The 24444-nt window shown below is 39.9% G+C and overlaps 1 protein-coding gene across 1 annotated transcript in view; it reads right to left on the reverse strand.

Annotated features, from left to right (window-relative positions):
- The window catches only part of LOC311445137 (uncharacterized protein), a 64074-nt gene that overhangs the window by 11539 nt on the left and 28091 nt on the right, over positions 1-24444 (reverse strand). The window lies entirely within an intron of this gene.

A 24444-nucleotide genomic window follows, 5' to 3' on the forward strand; every position in this document is an offset into this window, starting at 1 on the left:
ATAGAACACAACTTGTGTATAAAGAAAATTAAATCACAACCCAAAAGAGTTAAAAGATTTCAGATCTGTGTGTGAGTTTATATATACATATATATATATTTATATATTAGGATTGTTGGACCTTCCCCTCAAAAAAAAAGACTATATTAAAATAACATTTGGGTTCTGCTGGTCCATGCCAGATCAGCCAAAGAATATGTCTTCGGTATAGTGGAACAATGGGGCAAAGTGATGGGCAGAAAATAAGATCTGCTCCTCAGTGATTTTTTTAATTTGTTTTGTTTTGTTTTGCAACTAGACATGAATCAAAACAGTCTTTGTTCATGGATTTGCTGTGAATACCATTCAGCCATGAAGATTTTTATACATAACTATCATTAAGCACCTTATATCCTCCTCCAGGTGGTATAACACATCCTTAAAGTTTCAAGTGCTAGAACCACTGAGGGAGCAGATATTCATTCCTTCATGTTCAGTTTCTTTTTATTTTCCAGCACTGATCCTGCTAATAATGTAAATTTTGCTAGTTAATAGTTTTAAAAATTATTCCAAAGGTAAAACTGTGGAGTAGGAAAAATCTAAAAGAAAAACAGAAATTCTGAAACATATGCTGAGAGGATATTATTAATATTAATAGGGAAGCAGGGAAAAAAGTCCACCCTGCATCGACCCTGGACTATACTCTACTAGGTACCTCCTGTAGTCCTAAAAGATTTAGGACAGGACACAGGGATACTGAGAGGCACATTGTTCATAATAACATGATGAAAACTATTGTCTCCACAACAAATCCCTCAGTTCTCCACACCTGCAAAAGAACATGCATCTCTGTAGTAGATCAGGGTCACTGAAAGCACAGACAGTGTCCAGAAATGGACCTAACAAGAATTCTGGTCCAACTTTATCACAGTTTCAGGGAGGTAACATATTCCTCCTTCCCAGTGAGATTTATATTTCTTAACAGTATCCCAGTATCTAAAGCACCACTTGGACTAACACAGCCAAAGCTAGCACCCTACTTTTTTGCTGAACACGTCCTCATAAAAAAGCTAAGTGTTTCCAAGCAAAATCAATTCAGAAGCTGTGGACTGCAAAAGGCAGCAATGACTGATTTGGTAGTGTCCTGAAAAGGCTCTTTTTAACTTTTTCTGACTTCATTGGGATCTGACTGACTGAGAGAGTAGAGAGACTGTGACTACAGTCCTACTTTTTCCTTACTATCTACTTAAACACTGCTCTGAAGAGCATCTTCTAGGTGCCTCACATGGCTGATCTTGCTCATGAGACCATGCACCCAAGGCACACCCTATGGAGGGGCAGTGGGGCCACTGCAGTACCATCCCTCCCAGGGTTTTGGGTGCCAGGGGTCCCAGAGGCTCTCAAAGAGACACTGTGCTGAAACCTCCAGCTCCCTCAGTATCTAGTTGATAAATAAATAAATAAAAACAGAAAAAATTAAAATATGGGCAGGGAGAATTCACTCCAACATATTTACCTCAACAGCAATTTATTTACACTGCTGGAATAGCATAAATTAATGTTTCAAAAGTACAGTATAAATCAAACCAAATTATCCCTTCTTTCTAACACCCTCATCACAAAGACCTGTTAATTGATCTGAACAGCTCAATTTCCTCATCTAGGCAAACACAGGGAACACTGACTTCACACTTCAATCCTCTGGGAACCATTGCATACCCAAAATGGAGTCTAGGGAGCTAGTGAGAGTTTGAGAAATAAGTTGTTTCTGAAAAAACCATTCCTTCCTTAACCTCCTGTAGTAAACGGATGCCTACTGGAGGTGAAGCAGAAGATGACTGGGTGGGGAAGAAACAAAACTTTTATCAACAAGAACAGAGAATCTCATAAAGCTGTGTTTGAATTTTTGAGTCAAGTGTCTTTGTTCCCTAGAAATCTTGCAATATTTGTCTTTCCATGTCAAGAGAGAGAGACAGAGACACTAATTTACATGGTATATTAGCAACAGCTTTCATACTAGGTGCATTACCAATGTTTGCAAGTCTTTATCTGGCTTGCACAATATATATTTATGTATAAAAAAATATATGAAAAAAAAAAAAACACACATTTTGTAGTAAACACTTTGATGTTCTGAATTTTTATTTTTTATAAGGTGGAACACACATCACTAAGAAAATAAGTGCACCATTAAAAACACTCCATGCATAATAAAAACTGATTTTAATTCATTCTGACAATCCCAAATCCTGTTGGAGTATATATAGCCCAAACTGACCATTTCAAACATTTAGTTTTCCAAAGGTAAATAAAAAGCAGATGCTGTTCTCTCCTCTCACAGCAATTTTTACAGAGTCAATTCTCCTTACTTAATTGTAGTCAGTTCTGATTTATATTGATGTGGGTGAGGATTTTGGTCCATTATTCTTATAAGGCAAATTTCCTAACTCTACTTCCCCTGTTCACACTGAGTACAATCCATTAGTAACCTTGATGACTTCAAAATGATTGACTCATATTTAAAGTTTAAGATTGAAGTCGTGTGTTTTTTTTTAATTTCAAGAATAGCAACTCTATGCTAGGACAGAAATACTCTAACAGATGTAAGATATGTTACCTATATAGAGATATGTAGAAGAAAACTATATGCTAAGGGACAATCATACAGCTCTCCAAAACATTCTTCTGTGCTCCTTGGTCTTGCAGGACTCACTGAATTTGCTGTGGGCTGCGAAGAAGAGCTGCTGTATTTCCAAGTTAGTAGAGACTTGTCCTGACCACATGCATTGCCAGTTATGGGACTGAATGAAAGGTAAAAGCAGAATGACCAAACAGACCTCCTAGCATAGCTCCTGGCACCACAAGGGATTATCAGAGAAAAACAGAATTCATTCTCTTTCCTTCTTTTATACACATATGGTATTTTCAAAGCATTTCCTTTTAAAAAGCACATATCACAATGCAAAGGAAAAGTTCTTTAAATCATGCTTTTGTTTTCTGTAGAAAAAAAAAATAGGAAAACAAAAAGCTGACTATGCCTCTGTCATCTGCATTTAAGCAAGCAGATCCTGTGTGGTAAAAGATATCAGATGTTGTAGATGTTTTGAAGAAGAGCTTCCTGAGAAGCAGAGAGGAAAGCAGACAGGCCATGGCTGTGAAGCAAAATACAGGGCTTGCAGTCACAGGCTGTGTTGCTAAGATAAATGAATTTTTCTGTACCTGATGTCAAAACCAAAAAGGTTTCAAAAAATACAAAGAGCTGACATATCCTATTTAAACAACTTAAAGAAATATTTTTTATCCTCAAAAATTGTCAAGTATCACCTGACACACAGTCAATGTGTGTCTTGCTGCTGCTATCCAGAGGAGCTATAGCTTTTGCTCTATTAGGGATTTTGCTGTTTTCCTGCTCTCACATGAATCCAGAGCTCAAGAGTCATCCAAGACAAACCAGAGCCCTCCACATGAGTAATCATCAAGCAGAACTGAACACTCATTTGCTGCTGTTTGCAATCTCATTTGTTTGCCAAAAATGAGGGGGTGTCGCTGTTGTAAAATAAAGGTTTATTTAATGGAAGACAGTGCTATGACTTTATTTTCAAAATATTTGTCACAATAGCCATGCCTGCCTACATTAGAGTAGAATTTGTAAAGATTAAAACCTTTCTTTCATGCACTCAGCTTTCAGTGAAGTCACCTAGAGCAGAATTGTGTTCCAGAGATAGGTGGTAGTATCTCAAAATTTATAACTTGGATGTTTCTGCTTTTACTTACTCTTCCTAATCTTCTAAAGGAGAAAAGAAAACCCATAAGACTGGAAGACTGCAATAGCAGAGGACTCACATGAATGACCTGAAAGTCCCTTAAATCCCTTGTTTCATATCCTTATGTAAATGTGAGGTGCATTCTGTGATTGTTTTTTTGTTTGGTTGGTTGGTTGTTGTTTTTTTGTCTTGTCTTCTGTCAGTAAATATTTCACCCCAGTAGCTATCAAAACTCTGGCTTCAGCAAAATTCTCTTTTCATGTAATCAGTTTTCATTTTCATCACGGTTGAAGATAAAGCCTACACTATTGTATCTTTCAGAACTGATTCCAGAAGCTGATTCTCTGCTTCCCTTAGCTTGCAGCCTTTCGGAAGGGCTCTATACCCTTCCAAACAACAACACACATTGCTATAGTTCCCATTAATTCATCACTGATTCAGCCTAATTTTAAAGTATATTTCAGTTTGTAATACTAAGGGTTAGACTACAAGACTTTCTGCTCTTTGTGAGCTAAGTGTGTTTTGGCTGTGAAACCCTGAGCTGACATTTGCCCGTGTCGCAAATATGCTACATATCTGTCAAGATGGGCACCAGATTGTATTTTGATAGCTACTGTGTCAGTGGAATAGTCCCAGCCAAAAATATGTGTCTCTGGCAGCTTGTGTCTCCTGTGTCCAGTTCACAAAGTCATCACTTAACATTTATCCATACATTTCAAACTTTGATAACATATTTCAAAAGGAGAAATACCAGATTTTGGATCCTCATCAGATTAGCATATAAATGCTTTTCTGTATTGTAAAGCAAACACTGAGAGAGTGTCACTAACCTGGAATGACGAGACAGAACCGGGATTTTTTATTTTATTTTATTTTTTATCTGAACAGTTTCTCTCATGTTGATTGTGTTGAGTTTGACTCAGGTAATCTTAAGGTGACTCTTTAACATAACATGTTTAATTTAAGGCACTAATCTACTCAATGGATTCCAGAAGAACATGAGAATGTTCTAAGCTCGCCATCAAATTTCTCTAAAGAAAAATTAGACAAAACAAAACATGTTTTTTCATTATAACTGATTCTTAAAACTTTTCACAGAAGACGAGCTTCACAAAGGATGGGAAGTTTCCAGCTAGAAGATCTAGAGCAAACTGAAAAATGAAACACTAAAGCCTTGAGATGATGTTCTTTTCCCCTCTAGTGATGGAAGAACAGCAACTCTTTCTGGAATTAGTTACCATGCTCATATGATAATGGCAGCCTCTTGCTCCCTATTATAACCACATACCAAAGGTTTATCATGATCCATTAATTATGAAAGAGATCAATTCTAAAACACAACAAAAAGTCCCTTTAGTTTACATTTGCATTTTGCGTTCATTCAGTCTCAATATCAGTGTGCATGGCATCTTCTGGAGGAAGGCTACTACCTTTCAACTTTTCAGTTCCAAATGCCTTGATTATATTAAGGTACACACACATTCTGTCCCCCCAGCTTCCTCTCCCCCAAAAAAAAAAAAAAAAAGAAACAAAATGTCACTATCAGGACATCAAACTATCATCATTGGGATCTCTTAAGAATTAGTTGTAATACATGTATACCCAGCCACACCTCACCTGAAGCCACTGCGGCCCTGAGAAGCTGTCACCTGTTCCCACCTATGAGTTACCCCTATCCTTCTCCTGCAGTTCTCCAAGAGCTGAATATGTAAAATGCAGAGATTTTCCTCTGCAGATTATAGAAATGGCCACACCCATTTCTGCTTAGCAAAATGGCAATTCCCAAGTGACGTAAAAGAGCTAACCAGTTTTGACTCACGACATCCAACATAAACAATAAAAAAAGCCAACAAGCCAAAGACGAAGTATAACCTTGTGTCAGTGCTGGTAAAGCAGATCAAACTCTTTTTTGATTCAGTATCTTTAATCCAAGCCAGCAAGCACAGATGTTGTCTAATACATCAGTGAATCAGACTTTGCAGTTCCTTCTCCATGAGGATGACACATGGCACCCCAGGGAAGAGTCTAAAAGAAGTAACTGTAAACTTTAATATGCTTCCACATTAAATGGCATCTGTGCTTACTGGATGGGCTTGTTTATTTATGTATTTATTACTGCATACAGGATGTTTGCAGAACTATGTGTTAAAGGAAATTCTTTTCTTCTAATCTAACTGAATTTGAGTAGCACAGCTGCACTTGAAATTGGCAAAATTCGGGCAATTTCAATACTAAAGTTGCTATTTGTTTGTATTGCTGCAGCCTGTTTTTCTGCTACCTGATTATCTCAGAAAATTCAGCACTCACTTTTTTACCATAACATTCTATTTACACTGTCTGGCTTCAGTTGCTTTGTGTCATGGGTGCAATACATTCTAAATCTGAGAATCTCAGCAGTTTTCTCGAGTCAGGGATAATGGAGGATTCCCAGAGTTAGCAGGGCACAGTTTAGACCCATTGTTACTACTGCTGCTGCTACAATTACTATAAAGTAAATTCTGATATTTTCCAGCTGTAAGTGATATATCATTAAAGTAGAATATGTTTCCAGGCCTTTAAAGACAGTATTCAAAGCAGGAGTTACTTAGTCAAGACATCCTTGGGAGTACAGCTGTAGAATTACGATTTATCTTGTACTATCCTATCGATAGTTGTGGATCTTCACTGGAATTTGAGACAGGTAATGTCCACAGAGATCATAATGCTGCAGAGATTTTGTTCCTCCCTCTTCTTATTGGGCAACATCTCAGATACATTACTTTACAGTCTCTTTAATCTGAACACTGCTAGAGAAAATTGTCACCTACTATGAAGTATCTTTGTGCCAGCAGTGACATCAGTGATACTTCAAAACTCCACATTCAAAGACTCAGAGTGGTTCTGTATCTCTTGCTATGTGCTGTAAAAACTTGAGTCCAGAAAAGACATGAAGTGACATCATTCCCTGAACTACTACTTCAGGGAAGGACAACTGCTCTGAATGATATTACAGCATCAATTATTTTTATAGCACCAATCACCAATACTATTTTTGAATTTTCTCCAGTACTCTGTGAGTTACACCTAAACACAATGCCATGCATTATATTAATTTGTTACTCCTTTACTATTTTCTGCCATTAGCATCTGGATACTCCAAATGAAATCAGACATTAAGTTGATAAGCACTATACACACACAGAAGAAAAACAAACCATTTTCTACAAGGAGCTATATGAGGATACAGAATGGAAAAACCAAAGTTGCTCAACAGAGCTGGCAGAGTTGACTGTCTTTGAATCCCACTGGCTGCTGAATATTCTGCATTGCTTCCTAATCACAGTACAGTAGTGACTCTGTGCTGCATGCTTCCATTTTAGAGAGGTGTACTTGACCTCTAAGATGCACCAAAGGGCAGCGAATTACATTTTTCAACTTGCTTTCACTATAAAAAGAGCCAAAAAAAAAAAAAATCAAACATTTATTTCTTGGTTATTTCCTAGTTACTTTTAGGTCAGATCAGTGCCTCTGAATCATTTTATAAACAATAATGTTTAAATTATGAGGTCACAATAAGGACAAAAAATGTACATCTCTGGATATGCAATTGGAAGAGGTCAAGGGAAGAGCACTTCCACTATCATGAAGATAACTTGTATCAAAGCCCAATCGACAACTTTTATCAAAGCCTGATCCAATGAACCAAATGTACCCATATTTCAGCTACATCTTTCAGTACACTTCACATTTCAGCACATATTTCAGCAATATTTCAGGTGCATGTGTGAAGGTAGAGGACCTTTTATGCCGATGACAGTGACAAAATAAAAGTTAAATTTGTATTTTCATGGCGTTCAGCATTTTAAAAGTATTTATGAAAGAGTCACTAGTATGTAATTAGTTGAAAAAGCATGAAAAATAAACCATACAATGTTATCTGCTAACAGGGATAGCCCACTGAGATCAAACTATTCATAAAAGTCACATAAAGAAACCTTTTAGAGAAGAAAGAATTTAATTTTGATCTCAATTTGGTGCCAAAAGGCCATTCTCACCCCTTGGGCTCAGGTAGCCTTTGCACAGGTAGGAAAGACTGGGAATGGAGCTAGCAGTGCAACCCCTGAAATTCCTTTATATGAATATTAAGTGTATAGCTAGACATGTTTCCACGCTGATAGTAATGCAACCAGCAGCTATCAGTCATAATATGAGCTGTGCAAAATATCCCCAAAGTAAAAACATTCAGAAACATGATCCCCAGTTAATATTAGCTTGTATGTTTCATGATACAATCAAAATCCTTTTTAGTTGAAAAATACACTTGAAATTGAGGGAAGATGCTTAGAGTTTTATTTATCTATTTATTTATTTTAATCATTAAACAGTGGAAATGTTTGCAAAGGAAACTGTAGTGGTTGTCAGACTAATATACAACACAAAAGAATAGCTAGTACCAGTTTCATATTCCCACTGTTCTCTCACTTTAATTAGATGTGAATCTTGTAAATTATTCAGTGCTTCTTAAAAATATGTTTTCAAAGAGAAAATAGCCCACAAATTAAGTTAGAACACTAGCCTTTGCAAACTCTTAATATAAACTCTGAACAACCATGTACAAAACTATTGTTTTCTTGTGCAGTGTTGAGAGTGGTTCTTTGAGATGGTAATACAGACAGCAACAAAAGCAAGTGTCAAGCTAATCTGCATAATAAACCCTTTCCAGGAAGTCTAAAATAAAAGATACTTTCCAACTACCTGATATAAGGCAAATTTTCTAGAACATGTTCATTACCATGGAAATGAGAAGATTTTCTACCCCCAGTTACCTCAGCCCTTCCAGTAGGACAAATAACTAATATCTGTCAAATCCCTTCTCCTGGGTAACAAGAGTAGTCTTTTGGATTTATTTATTTTTTGTTCCTTCTCATTCAAACTTACATGCACATAGGCACAAATTTAAAGATGCTGCTATAGCTAGTCAAAGAAATAAACTGCACTCCTGACAGCGCTTAGTTCACATCTTATGCAATACTCATTTCCCAGGAAGGCTCATCTCCTTCTCAGATTGGGATGCCATGGAATTAGTGTGGCATTAGTCCAGAATTTGAGTTTTTGGAAAAGCGGACAGATGAGTATTAAAAAAATAAAATAAATAAAAGCAGATAGTCAATTACCAGGTGAACAGGCTATATATTGAGACACATACTTTAACAAGGGGACAATATGAAATTTGATGACAGAAGAAACATATTTTAAAATGCTCCCAGAACAAAAATTATTATCAGTTCTACCCACTAAAATTTCACCTTCTGCACAAAGTTAGTCAAACAGTAAGTCTTCAAGAGTGTATTCATATTGCTTAATTTAATGCCCCAACAGTAAGCGTTAAAGTTAGGGACCTAGCCTTCCTGGACTTCCTACAGATGTAAAGAAAGTTTCTTCAGTGAGGGACTAAAAACCTCGTGTTGTCTTAGATTCCTACATGGGTGTCATGCAGGCTCAAAGCTTCTTTCCTTTTAACTGCAAGGGTTTCACACATCACATCATCCCACATTCACTTATTCACTCCTTTCGCAAACCAAACAATACTGCCCAATTCAGAGACAGGTGCCTGGTTCCCTAAGGAAGGTGTGCTGCCCCTTGCTATGAAACTTGCTGTGATGATGTTGTTTGCATCACCAAACCTGGCAGAGATCTTAAAGCAATGAGACACCATTCTGCAAATATGTCAATACACAGGGCTAGGTAGGGGAGAGAGCCCCTGTTACACCACATGGTGCAACATGAGGTTTGTCAAACAGTAAGAGATCCATGCACAAGTTCCACCTCCAAAAAAAACCCTAAGAAAAAGTTTGGTTTTTACTATGAAGCAGCCCTGTGCAACCAAAAGAGTTGGGCTTCTCTTCCATAGAGACAGGAATAAAAATCAAACCTCAGATGAAGACTGGAGACTGTCTTGCTTTATCTTATAGACTTTTTTTTTTGTTGTTATTTATAATGATTTTTGCCTTTCACTTATCCTGGGATTATTTCTTTCAAATAATATTGACCATCTGGAATAGCAGTGTCCAATGAGAAACTCAATTTCCTTATTTCCAAAGAACTTTGGTCTTAATTAATATAGGCTTACTTGACAAAAAAGGTCTCCCAGCTAATGTTAAAATTTGCAAGTAGAGCTGACAGAGCTGTGAGTTATTTTATATAGCAGTTCAAATTAAAATAATAGTAATAATAACAATAGGAAAAATAGAAAAGTTAGAAAAGAAATTAACATTTTCCAAACTATTCAGTTAAAAAAAAAAAAAAAAAAAGGAAAAAATTTGTTTGGAGACTAAACTAAAATTATTTGGGACAGAATCACAGAATCACAGAATCGCAGAACTGTAGGGGTTGGAAGGGACCTCGAAAGATCATCGGGTCCAACCGCCCTGCCAAAGCAGGTTCCTAAGAGCAGGCTGCCCAGGTAGGTGTCCAGACAGGCCTTGAATATCTCCAGAGAAGGAGACTCCACAACCTCCCTAGGCAGCCTGTTCCAATGCTCCGTCACCCTCACCGTGAAGAAGTTCTTTCACATGTCAGTGCGGAACTTCCTGTGCTCTAACTTGCAGCCATTGCCCCTTGTCCTATCCTCACAAACCACTGAAAAGAGATTGGCTACATCCTTCTGTCCCCCACTCTCAGATATTTATATACACTGAGGAGATCCCCTCTCAGTCTTCTCTTCTCCAGGCTGAACAGACCCAGGTCTCTCAGCCTTTCTTCATAGGGAAGATGCTCCAGGCCCTGTATCATCTTTGTGGCCCTCCACTGGACTCTTTCCAGGAGATCCCTGTTTTCTTGTACTGGGGAGCCCAGAACTGGACACAGTACTCCAGGTGAGACCTGACCAGGGCAGAGTAGAGGGGGAGGATCCCCTCCCTTGACCTGCTGGCCACGCTCCTTTTAATGCACACCAGGATCCCATTAGCCCTCTTGGCCACGAGGGCACACTGCTGGCTCATGGTCAACCTGTCATCCACCAGGACCCCCAGGTCCTTTTTGTCAGAGCTCCTCTCCAGCAGGTCATCCCCCAGCCTGTACTGATACTTCGGATTGTTCCTTCCCAGGTGCAGGACTCTACACTTGCTCTTATTAAATCTCATTTGGTTTCTTCCTGCCCATCTCTCCAGCCGGTCCAGGTCTTGCTGAATGGCAGCACAGCCTTCTGGCGTGTCAGCCACTCCTCCCAGCTTTGTGTCATGAGTGTACTTGCTGAGGATGGACACTATTCCCTCATCAAGGTTGTCGATGAAGATGTTGAACAAGAGTGGACCCAGCACCAACCCCTGGGGAACACCGCTAGTCTGCTCTGCCGACGACCACCCTCTGAGCTCAGCCAGTCAGCCAGTTCTCAACACACCTTGCTGTCCACTCATCTATCCCACACTTTCTCAGCTTTGCTATCAGGATGTCATGGGAGACAGTATCGAAAGCCTTGCTAAAGTCAAGGTAGATGACATCCACTGCTCTGCCCCCATCTACCCAGCTGGTGATGCCATCATAGAAGGCAAAGAGGTTGGTCAAGCACGACTTCCCCTCAAAGAATCTATGCTGACTACTCCTCATAACCTTCTTCTCTTCCAATTGCTTGGAGATGGCATCCAGAACAAGCTGCTCCAATACCTTTCCAGGGACAGAGGTGAGACCGACTGTCCTGTAGTTTCCCGGATCCTCCATCCTGCCCTTCTTGAAGACCAGAGTGACACTGGCTATCCTCCAGTCTTCAGGCACCTCACCCATTCTCCAGGACCTTCACAGATGATAGAGAGCAGTTCAGCGATCACATCTGCCAGCTCCCTTTGCAACGTGGATGCATTTCATCAGGACCCATGGATTTGTGTGCGTTGAGCTCACTCAGACACTCCCGAACCACTCCCATGTCCACCAGGGAGGAGCCCTCCATTTCCCAGATCCTTTGTCCTATTGCCAGGGTTGAGGAGTCCTGGGGGAGTGTCCTTGAAGCAAAGACTGAAGCAAAGAAAGCATTCAGTATCTCTGCCTTCTCAGCATCTCCCATGACCAGAACACCCCCCTCATTCAGCAAGGGACACACATTATCCCTAGTCTTCCTCTTGCTGTTTACATACTTGAAAAAACCTTTCTTAGTATCCTTTATCTCTTTTGCAAGCCTCATCTCTCGGTGGGCTTTAAACTTCCTTGTCGCGTCCCTACAGGCTCTGACAACACATCTATACTCCTCCCAAAAGGATAGGCCCTTTTTCCACATTTCATAGACCATCCTCTTCCTTTTGATCTCATTGACGAGCTCCTTGCTCATCCATGCTGGTTTCCTGCCCCCCTTCCCTGATTTCCTATTTTCGGGATGCACCAATCCTGAGCATGGAAGAAGTGCTCTTTAAATGTAGCCCAGCTCTCACAAGCACCCTTGCCTTCTAGCAACCTAAATTGTTTCTGCTTGTACATATGTACCACAGCATTGTTTCTGCTCATATATATGTGTTTTTTGTTTTTTTGTTTTTTTTTTGGCAAAGAATGGGACAAAAAGTCTACTTTTTCATTATTTATCCATATTTTACTAGAAGATATTTTAAAAGGAAAATAAAAAAACGTTTAAAAAGGTTGAAAAATATTTTCTTCTGACAGGAAGTTTTCAGCATTCTTAAAATGACACATTTAAGTGGCTCATCTGACCCTCATGAAACAGATAACCACATTCCATCCAATGCCCTTCCCCCCCCCCGTTTAATTTACTTTTACTCCAGAAAAAATAATTATCACAAAACCATCTTCTCTCTCTTTATCAGTCTAAAGAACAAGTCAACAACACAATAAAGTAGCTGATCAAATAAAACAAATTTTCTTAGGAGATTCGGTTTTCAGTTAATCTCTCTTATTTCTACCCAGCGCATACTCAATAAGAAGTTGAGACCAAAGAATATGATGTCTGTGTTTAGCTGCCTTAAGCTTCACTTCCCCTGCTCCCTTGGCAGTACATCTGCCTGCTGCTTTCATGAAGATACCACTGTTCAGAAAGGACATAGAAAAGCCATTTGTCATCCCAGAGGGGCTTTATCTCATTTCTAGCATTATTCTCTCACTGCTATTAGATCCTAGATTAAATGCAAGTTACCAGCTGCCACAGATGGTTTCTCTTCACAGCCTGTGTCTTCCTGGAGCAATGGAAGACTCCCAAGACACAGAAGGACCAATTCCTTCTGCACCCCTTTCACTCTGAGGATCTGTAATAGGACTTGACATTAGGATGCTCAGAGCCCTTTTTGATTAGAGGCTTCTTCAGCTCTGCAAAGGTGTAAATATTTCTACTCTTAGATTTCTCCAGCAGCTCCTTATTATATTATTTTTTCACAGAATCACAGAATCACAGAATTTCTAGGTTGGAAGAGACCTCAAGATCATCGAGTCCAACCTCAGACCTAACACTAACAGTCCCCACTAAACCATATCCCTAAGCTCTACATCTAAACGTCTTTTAAAGACTTCCAGGGATGGTGACTCCACCACTTCCCTGGGCAGCCTGTTCCAATGCCTAACAACCCTCTCAGTAAAGAAGTTCTTCCTAACATCCAACCTAAAACTCCCCTGGTGCAACTTAAGCCCATTCCCCCTCGTCCTGTCACCAGGCACGTGGGAGAACAGGCCAACCCCCACCTCGCTACAGCCTCCTTTAAGGTACCTGTAGAGAGCAATAAGGTCGCCCCTGAGCCTCCTTTTCTCCAGGCTGAACAAGCCCAGCTCCCTCAGCCGCTCCTCGTAGGACTTGTTCTCCAGGCCTCTCAACAGCTTTGTCGCCCTTCTCTGGACCCGCTCAAGCACCTCGATGTCCTTCTTGTAGCGAGGGGCCCAAAACTGAACACAGTGCTCAAGGTGCAGCCTCACCAGAGCCGAGTACAGGGGGACGATCACTTCCCTAGCCCTGCTGGCCACACTGCTTCTTATGCAAGCCAGGATGCTGTTGGTCTTCTTGGCCACCTGAGCACACTGCTGGCTCATATTCAGCCGACTATCAACCATCACTTCCAGGTCCTTCTCTGCCTGGCAGCTCTCCAACCATTCCTCTCCCAGCCTATAGCTCTGCTTGGAGTTATTGCGCCCCAGGTGCAGGACCCGGCACTTGGCCTTGTTGAACTTCATGCAGTTGACCTCAGCCCATCGGTGCAGCCTATCCAGATCCTTCTGCAGAGCTTTCCTACCCTCAAGCAGATCGACATACGCGCATAGCTTGGTGTCATCTGCAAACTTACTGAGGGTGCACTCAATGCCCTCATCCAGATCATCGATGAAGATATTAAAGAGGACCGGCCCCAGCACCGAGCCCTGGGGAACGCCACTAGTGACTGGCCTCCAACTGGACTTGACTCCATTTACCACGACTCTTTGGGCCCAGCTATCCAGCCAGTTTCTAACCCAACGAAGCGTGCGCCAGTCCAAGTCAAGAGCAGCCAGTTTCTTGAGGAGAATGCTGTGGGAGACGGTGTCAAAAGCCTTGCTGAAGTCAAGGTAGACCACATCCACAGCCTTTCCCTCATCCACCCAGCGCGTCACTTTGTCATAGAAGGAGATCAGGTTCGTCAAGCAGGATCTGCCTTTCATAAACCCATGCTGACTGGGCCTGATCGCCTGCTTGCCCTGCAAATGCTGCGTGATGACTCTCAAGAGGATCTGCTCCACGAGCTTCCCTGGTACTGAGGTCAAACTGACAGGCCTGTAGTTTCCCGGGTCTGCCCTCCGGCCTTTCTTGTAGCTGGGCGTCACGTTTGCTAGCCGCCAGTCAACTGGGACCTCCCCCGATAGCCAGGACTGCTGATAAATGATGGATAGTGGCTTGGCCAGCTCCTCTGCCAGTTCTCTCAGTACCCTTGGGTGGACCCCATCTGGCCCCATCGACTTGTGCACATCCAAGTGCCATATCAGGTCGCCAACCAGTTCTTCGTGGATAGTGAGGGCCACATCCTGCTCCCCATCCCCTTCCACCAGCTTGGGGTACTGGGTATCCAGAGAACAACCGGTATTGCCACTAAAGACTGAGGCAAAGAAGGCATTGAGCACCTCTGCCTTTTCCTCATCTCTTGTAACTAAGTTTCCCCCTGCATCCAGTAAAGGATGGAGATTCTCCTTAGTCCTCCTTTTTGTGTTGATGTATTTATAAAAACATTTTTTGTTATCTTTAACGGCAGTAGCCAGATTGAGCTCCAGATGAACTTTGGCCTTTCTAATTTTGTCCCTGCACAGCCTCGCAACATCCTTATAGTCCTCCCTAGTGGCCTGCCCACTTTTCCAAAGATTATAAACCCTCTTTTTTCTCCTAAGATCAAGCCACAATTCTCTGTTCAGCCAGGCCGGTCTTCTTCCCCGCCAGCTCGTCTTTGGGCACTATTGCTCAGTGTGTTGCTGTCTGGAGATGGCTGAATGCAAAAGCTTTCTACAACTTTTCAAAGTTTTCCTGCTGTATGAAAACAGATAACTTTGTCCTCCTCTGACATTTCAATAACTCAAGTCGTATCTGGAAAGCCTCTGAAAAATCAGTTTACTTCAATTAGTTACCCAAAAGACTGGACACTTAGAACATTATCCCAAGCCACAGGCTTTAGCTTACTCTCCTGTCTTTGAGACTTTTTCCCCTGAAACAACTTTTTTTCCCCTTCCATTTCATCTGCTTTCTTTCATCTGAGCTCTTCAGCAAAAAAACAAACCTACAGCTTCCTCCATTCCTGTGTTTCATATTCATTTCCAGAAGGAATCCAGAAACTCTGATGTTTCTTCTTAACACAACTTCATGTGCTCTTTTTTGGAGAAACATCTCAGATTACGCAGGATTTATTTTTTCAGCCACCTCCACAAAAGCCTGATCAAAACCAGTTGTTACCAAATGTACCAAATGTAGTAGTGACCAAAACCAGTAATTACCAGTAGCAAGAATACAAGTCAAACAGGTTGAATTAAATGTTTGCTTGCTGGGAAAGACTGGTGCCAGCAGATACCTGGACACACAGCCAGGAGAGCCAGAGATGACATGGGTGAAGAGCTGGGGCTTTTGAACTTTTCTGCTCAGCAGAGTCCCTTTCTAACTCACAGCACTGCAGGAAGATCTTGCTCACCATTACTGGAGGCTTGTAAAGCTAATGTTACATGACAAAACATTGCCTGCTTCTTTTACCTATGGAAATGCCCACTGAAAGGCAAATCTACCCAATGGCTATTGATAATTTCTTTCAAAACTTTTGGAGATAAACCTGTATTACTATCGCCTCCAATCCTCTAGGAAGGATGACTATCTTCTTACAATCCAAATGGTTGGAGGCCTAATAAAATTAACAATTTTTCTTAGCTGACATTTAGTGTAGAGCCCCAAAAGAGATTGTAAAGAAAATACCTTGTCATCCAGCCAGAGGGTCATGCTGCTCAGCATGTCCTAATCTAAGTTTTTAATCAGGAGTGATGGCTGGTATGTCCCTTTTAATAAGGCAGTCAGTGCATTAAACTACCTGCCAGTGTGGGATGCCAAATGTGGCCACACACAATACACATGTTCAGATGAAAACAAGAAGAGAAATGGGGAGAAATAGTTTAAATATCAAGGAGCTAAGATCCACGTGGCTTTCCATCTTGCTCACTCAACTGATTTCCAAAGGGCTAGAAACCCCACAGAACAGAATGGAATTTCTCATTGTAAAGATCACTGCTATACTATTTAAAAAGAAGGATAAATAGGAATGATCCAGGTTAAACTAAAAATGTTTATATTCTATTTCCCATGCATGTGGGTTATCAAAAACTTCGTTTCACACTCCTGACTACTACACATTTACTTTAGGGGACAAGATCCACACTGTAACAGCAGAGCTAATAATTGATATAATGAGATTTTCTATAAACATTTCCAAGATTATGAGCTGGACTAAGAACATGATTTTCCCCTGAAAATAACGATTTCAAAAGCTTTTAACATTCTTTAAAGCTTTTAACATTCTTTAAAAGGAAAGGAAGCCAGAGAGATGAAGAATACATGTAGGCTCTGGAGGGGATATTGAAGGCAGGGATCTGAATCCATTTTCCTCATAGCTCAGTTTGAGCTTCCTGGGCTCTAAGTAAGGTCTGGTCTTAGATCTTCTTCCTGTTAGCTTACAATTATCAATGAAAAGTTTTCTTTCTGCTGAGTTTACCAAGGAGACGACTCTGCTGAGAATACCCATACCATGTTGGTACCCATTTCCATGGCAATTCACTTCTTTCTAGTTTTCACGCTGGCTTTATTTTTGTGCATCTATCTCTAGTGCCCACTGCTGAAGAAAAGATTCCATCTGATCCCAAAGTTTTGAATCTCCTTATTTAACCATTTTTGCTTCAAAGGCTGGAGCTCTTCCCTAATGGAAGACTCTGAGGAGGCCTGACAGAAGCTGGAGGCCTCTAAGCTACCATCTCTTTTTAAGGGGATTGCTCTGAGGTTGTGCTACAATGTGTTTTCCTGCTGGGGACTTCTACCAGAACACTCCAAAATCTCCAGAAACTGGCAAGTGCCAATGAGTGGACTGAGTAGGATGAATTATGAATGAATCATGGAATGGGAAATAACAATAGTCAAGGTTGTCCATTTTCCATCTGCTCCAAGGGCCCAGACAGAAGGTGATACTGCAGAAGCAGCACACTTTTTGCCTGTTCCATACTGATCAAACAGCAGTTGAAGACATAATTGAAGCCAGCTACATATGTTCAAACATGAAAAAGTTGTCAGAATTTAGGAAGGATAACGTCACTGTTTTGGGCAGTTAGCATAAAAAAATAAATGGAAGGGATGAGGTTCAAGCAAGGGTGATAAAAAGAAAATCTAAAGATAAAATAGCAAGAGAAGGCAACTAAATTCCACATTAGCCTCAGCCAACCCACCTATTTCACTAAGGTAGTAACCACACTGTTTTTCCCCATGTCCCTCCTGTAGCCAATGCCCAAAGGATGTTTGCCCCTTTTCTCTGACCCATTGCACAGGGACATGCCAACTAAACTTTAGAGCTGTATTGAATACAATATATAACAGCACATTACACACCTATGTGCCTCTCTCAAAGGATAGACTGCAGCTGTCACACAAAACCCTCCTTTCTGCACAACCTACACCAGTATTAAGGATTGCCCTTTCAGGCAAATTACACATTGTACCTGAAATTGTCTTTGGAACTTCTAAAGCGGGTATAAATCAATGTCTGCTATTGATGTTGAATCACTGACTTCAAATCAGGAAAGGTGCTGTGATTAGCACTTCCAAAGCATATTTCCAAGAGCTTTAGAGATTTAAGAAAGCTGAAATAGTCTGAACTGTTATATTTTTTACTGCTACAAACTAAACTGAAACTTTTAGAGATACAGTAGGAAATTGAGATTATAAAAGAAAAGAAATTATTAAAAAAAAAAAAAAAAGTGGAAAAGGTAACCATCCAAAGTTTCTGTCAGGATAAATTACTAAGACTTAAAATTTCATTAAGAAATATCTTTGCAAGCAGCATAAGAAAGTACTGTATCCACATGCGAAAAGTCGAAAAGTCAAATTAACAGACTGAAAGCAGGAGATATTTTTCTCTAGGCTTCATACCAGCCTGGGCAAAATTTTGAAATGACTAGCACACAGCTGCTGTTTTGCTTTTAGCAATCTTCTCTCCTTCCCTCTAGATGTTCCTCTTCTAAACAAAAACGCTGCAAATACCTTTGACTGGCAGATCACACATCACAGAGAATCAGCAGAACTGTTTACTTTTCTTTGTTATCTTTCCATCTACAAAGTGTAGTGCAGGATGCTGAATTGGGTTATAAAAATAAATGCATCATTTTTTAATGTGTGACTAAAGCATAAAGAAGTTTAATACCAAACACCAGCAAAAATACAGCAAGGGGTTAGTCATGCACCTTGATACACATGAATCAAGAAGGCTATTATACAGGCTATTATAACGGGCTGTGTGGTCATAAGTTGTCAAGCCTTAAAACACAGAATCAAGGCCCTAGAAAAGAACTGAGAGATGATATGAATGGAGAATAAAGAGAAGATGCAAGCTATATGCAGCAGGATCAGACAGAAAAAGTTGCACTGTGTTAGAAGGAGCCTCTGTTTCATTACATTTATGAAACAATTCTCAAAGGAATACAAAAAGAAAGGCCTGGCTTTTCTCCAGATTTGTTTTTTTATTAATTAATTTAATTATTTGTAAAGTGCCACTGACAAATGATTGAAATGATGAAAAGCATGTTAAGAGAATCTTTCTAATTTTCCAGTATCCAAATGAGTGTATGGTGATGGATCTTTAGACATCTGATATGCTCTACTGTGGAAGACTTAACTGTTCTGAACTATCTCGGTGACAACTGCTGCACTAAAAAATCCAGGTTCTTAACTTGCTAAATACCTCAGTATGGATGTGATGCTGTTCAGTACCACACCAAAGACATACACTTTCCTTCTAATCTTTTTGCTATACCTGTACTTCTACAACAAAAAATACAAAGGCTTTTGGCACAAAAGACTTGTATGTTCATAGCTGAACCATAGCCACAATGTCATGTTTTTCTTCTGTGATGGTTTTGGGATGTGCAAAAAAAGAATCTGAAATGGTGCTCATGGTGTTTCTTTTCACAGAGGTCCATGGACTGCCTAAACAGGTACCAATGGAAAGGTGCATTACATCCCTTTCACCTTCTTTTTGGCTCAAAGGATAAGTTACAACTTTGCTCAACCATACCATTTTGTGGGATAGGGGATTGGTTTATTTATATTTCTTTCAGTCTTCCATTTGACCTTGGAATATGCATCTCAAATATTAGGAAATAACACAGAGAAATAAAAACATTTATTGAATTTCCCTGAATTCCCATGTCAGTAGTTGCTTCAAAATTTTCTCAGGCATCAGAACATCTGTTCCCATCTGTTCAGATCAAGTCCAGGTTTCTGCAAACCTAGGCCAATTCTAGAAATGTCAGTAGAATTCTACCTGATTTTTGTATCCCAAATTTTTTTGAATCAACACATAGGTTTTCCTTATCACAGTGTGGTCCAGGCCTTCACTTCATTATAAAAGATACTCAGCAGATTCCATTGAGCATCAGAACATTGTAAATCTATAAAATAAACAGATCTCCAAACTTTTCTGATATTTATTCAGTCTAAGACCACATTAGAACTAAGACTACTTTGAGCAAAGCTAATGAGCAATAGCAACCTACAAACTATTGGTTTTAACTCTGAGAAATATACCTGGGGGAGACAGGCTGGGAGGTTAAATGAAGGAAATGGCATTCCCTTTCTCTAGATAACACCGTGGTGACGACTACATGCAGCATTTCTTATTTAAACTATATACAACTTGCATCTGTAAGGGATTTTGAAAATAGGCCAGTAACAAACATTAAAGCAATAAACTCACTTATTACACTTGATAACTGACTGTCAGTAAACAGTAGAGATGATTAAAGGCATACAGGTTACAGGAGATATTTAGATTGCATTTTAATTTTACTAAAACATTGTGAACATCAGCTTTATCAAGGGGATCAATTTTGTGCATTTCTTTTAGCATATGTCTGGACCAGATAAGGAGATGAACACCGTAATAAGAGCAAATCCAATGTAGACTTTGTGGGGATGTGAATTGTATTGTTCCCAAGCCACTGTGTGTTTCACTCAGTATTAGAGTTAAGAATACAAAAGCTGCAAATGAAACATAGCACAAAATTACTTTTCACGAGTGTAGATGCATAGTTCCCTGGGTTATGACTACCATCTCTGAGTCCCATGACCAGTTTGGTACAGCCATGGCATCTCAGCTAGCAGTTACTGAGCCCAATGACACGGAGATGTGTGGTGTTACTGCAGGCAACCCACTGAGCCCTGTGATTTCACACAGGCTGTGACCCTCCCATTCCTTCTTCACCTGAGAGCAGTCCCCAAGCCAGGATTTTCATAAAATAAACATAGCAGAAATTATCAGCACTAGGAAATCACTGGTTTTGTCACTCCTAGCATAAGTCCTGAAGTCCTTGGTCTTCTAAATGGCAGAGAGAAATGATGGCAGTCCTCATTCTCAGCCCCAAGAAAGATGCAGGTGTCGGAGCATTGACTGTGACTTGTCGGGCAGTGAAAGCTCCTCTCTGCCTAGGCACCTATATTTTTTCATGGCCAAAGGTGAGATACAGAGATAAGAAAATGCTTGGAAATGCATGCAACCATCCTTAGATGCTTCGATCTGTAGCTCTTTTTCAAAGACATGTCATTGTCTGGCCCCTATGAACAGCAACATGCTTTTCATTTCTACATGCCCGTCAGGTGAAGGATCCAAAGCACAAATGCAGCATTCAGAGCAACAGCAAGACATTTTGGTGTCTGAGATGGATGTTAATTTAGCAAGCCCACTATTTCAATTTAACACGCTAAATTTATCAGCGAGAAGATATGCATTCAAAGGAAGATCACACAGAGAACTGCTTGTGCCTGTTCCACTGAGCTAATAAAAATTAGGTCAGTGATTCTGTGACCATATTTACTCCATACTACCTCTTCCATCTGTTGTGGCAAACTAATGTGACATTTGGAAAAAAAAAAAGAAAAAAAAAGGAAAAAAAAAAAAAAGCAAAGATGAGAAAGTGGCATGCTCAAAACCTCATAAAGCACCAAATAAAAGAAGCCAATAAAGAACGCATAATACCTACCTCATAGTCCCACACACTGCTTATCCCCCTTATCCTGTACTTCTCACTTCAAAGAAGCTTAAAATACATCCCTGACTGAAAATAATTTCCAGACTTTGCACAGAGATTATTTCACCCATCAGTAAAAGGCAGTCATTTCTGAAGTAGCATTTAACAGAGCATGGCAGCCTGGAACAAAAGGTGAAGAATAACTTATTTAAATGAAATGTGGGAGGAAATCTAGAAAGGCAGAACTTTCCTTTCAAAATTAGCTCAGGATATTGGGTTAAAAAAATAAATCTGCACATTGTGAAGATTACAACAAGCCGTTGAAAGAACAAGATCTCAGATGTTTCACTAATTTATAAGTCCATCTTCCCCCACTATCCTGATATAGTAACTGCACATTAACTCAACTACTGAAAGGCTTTAGCTAGAAAACAATCAACTGCAGCTCAGAAGCATTCCTTGGTGACCCCTCATCCAACACTAGGCTGATCCAAACACCTTAGGGCAATCAGGCAATGCAGAGAATCATAAAACTGTATTTTTTGTGGAAGTTCTTTCTACTGACAGATTAAAAGCTCATCAAACAGATTGCACCATCCAACCACAAGCTTGCTGACCTGAAGCAAAACCCCATGGTTTCTTTTTGGGAAGCTATTTATCATGTTAAAATGTGTCCTGGATTCATTCTAACATGTCCCTCTCAGCATAGGTTTGGGAGCACACTGTGGACAGCTGTCTGGTCTGGGAATTCTTCCCTCCATAAACACACTTACTGCGCAAGAACAGCATTTCGGCAACCTAGAGTCATTCCCATCTGTCTGGATGGCATTTTTCCCTGTAACCCTATTAACAGATTTTTGCTAAGGGATAGCAGGCTGTTGAAGGGCCTCACTAGTCATTCCACTGCATGCAGAATAAGACATTTCTGTTAACAGCAGCCTCTGTGCTAGCATCCCAGGGTTGGCATCACCTCCTCAGAGACTTTCTGATACCTCCTATCTAACACAAAAAACGTCACAACCCAGCAGAAAAGAGGAAGGTACAGAGTTGATGGCCACTGCAGGCTTCCAACAAGACAGCTTGCATTGCATCACATGACTAGAAAAGCCATGAAGGTCAAGGCATCTGACTGCCTGAAGGCCAGTGACTGGAAGGAACACACTATAAAAGGTTCTGATGTAAAATTTCATCACACAGAATCATAAAAGAGACAAGTTTTGGACATTAAATTGCACAGATCTGATCCCACACAGGAAGAAAATGAAAGTTGCAGCAAATGAACAATCTTATAACAAAAATAACACACTTTTTTCCCACTAACAAAGTCTCTGAATTCTCAGTTTTTAAATGGTAAAACCAAAGAAGGGAAAGCTCTTCGCTGCAGTGATAGTTTCTATGGTACCCAGATGATTGTCCATAATGTTATTTTAGGAATTCTCTGCCAGTTTTGTTACATTAAGATTTTGTGGAGCATTCTCAAGTGATGAGGAGCTGCAGGGTACAAAGGCTCCAGCTGTTCAGTACCTCATGATGTTCACTCCCCTCAGCAGTCAGGGCTGAGAGAAGTGGACCTTTTAGAGATATCAGCTTACACAGCTTCCTCCAGCTAGGAAGCACGAAGGGGACCACTTGGTATTTTGTCCCACAAAAGCTGGAGCTGCTTCAGGGGCAATTCTCAGGCAGAGTGGAAGACAAATGAAGTTATCACCTTCTGCTAACAGCAGTGGGCGTCTGTCTTAAAGATATTCACCATCATCTGATGCTGGAAATACATTTATATATATGAAAACTAAAGCAGTAACAGTCTGCTAACTCAATAATTCCTGGCTTATCCTGGATATTCTCAAAGATAATTATTCTAGGGGGGGAAAAAAATAAATAAGTAATGAATTGCATTTTTTCCTTCCCAACTAATTTATCTGCTCTCATAACGAAAATAAAATATATTTCTCTATTTAGGATTTAAAATAATCTATTGCCTGAAAGTAGCCATCAGAAATCCACATTACAATTTTGCTTGAAGAGTAAAGAGAACAAGATGGAGAGAGTTAAGCCCCTTTTTGGGGATGCAATGATATCTTTCATAGCTAAAAAAAAAAAAAAAAAAAAAAAAAAAAAAAAAGCCAAAAAGCCAACAGTGCAAGAAATCACATATCATAAATGATTAAATACTGTAACATGAAAAGCAGCCTGTAACGAAAACCCACTTCAGAGAATGTTCCTGAACACTCCTCACTTCCTGAACACTTCTCACATAATCAGCATTCAGGATTTGTGTGTCCCTCTTCTTTGGGTGTTAACTGTTCCAAGTAAAGCTGATAATGCTTCTGTCTTGGAGTGTTGACAAGAAGGTAGATCACACCATTGGCAGCCTTAGGAAGGAACTACATCCCTGACTTATGATGTTACAGTTTCATGACTTTCATGGATGGACTATAACAATACATGTGCTATTTTATAATCATGAATACTGTGTCAAACTATTTGTGTCAAAGCCTGGGCTCTTTTCTCATAAAGATAACAGGGTAGAGTTCAAAGTTGTGTTTTTTTTTCTTACTACTGGGGAAAATTCCAGCTGTCAAAATATCATAAACCACTAACACAGCCAAAATTCTAACATCTTTAATTCAATTGAGAAGAAAAAATGAAAGTCACAATTCACTTTTATAATATCTTTATCTGTGTTAGAAACCAGCTTCTTAAACCAAATCTTTCCTGACCTTCTCTTTACACAAATAATTGTCTTGCTCTCTAACAGAGACTTTTTTTACTTAATTTTAACATGCCATTTAGAAAGCTCAATTATAAGGCATCAAACAGTGATTTACATGAGTAGATTTACAGTATGTTTTAAGTAGACATCATTTAGCAGCTTCACATAACACAACCTCAGCAGTTATGATATTAATTCACGTGACATTAACATCACTTCAGAATCACAGAAAAAAATATTTTGAAAGGATATTTAGAAGTCTACATCCCCCACAGAAAACATCTACCAGACCAGAATGGGGAAAATTCCATGAGT

The sequence above is a fragment of the Aythya ferina genome, assembly GCF_964211825.1.
Source record: "Aythya ferina genome assembly, chromosome: 15".
Taxonomy (NCBI): domain Eukaryota; kingdom Metazoa; phylum Chordata; class Aves; order Anseriformes; family Anatidae; genus Aythya; species Aythya ferina.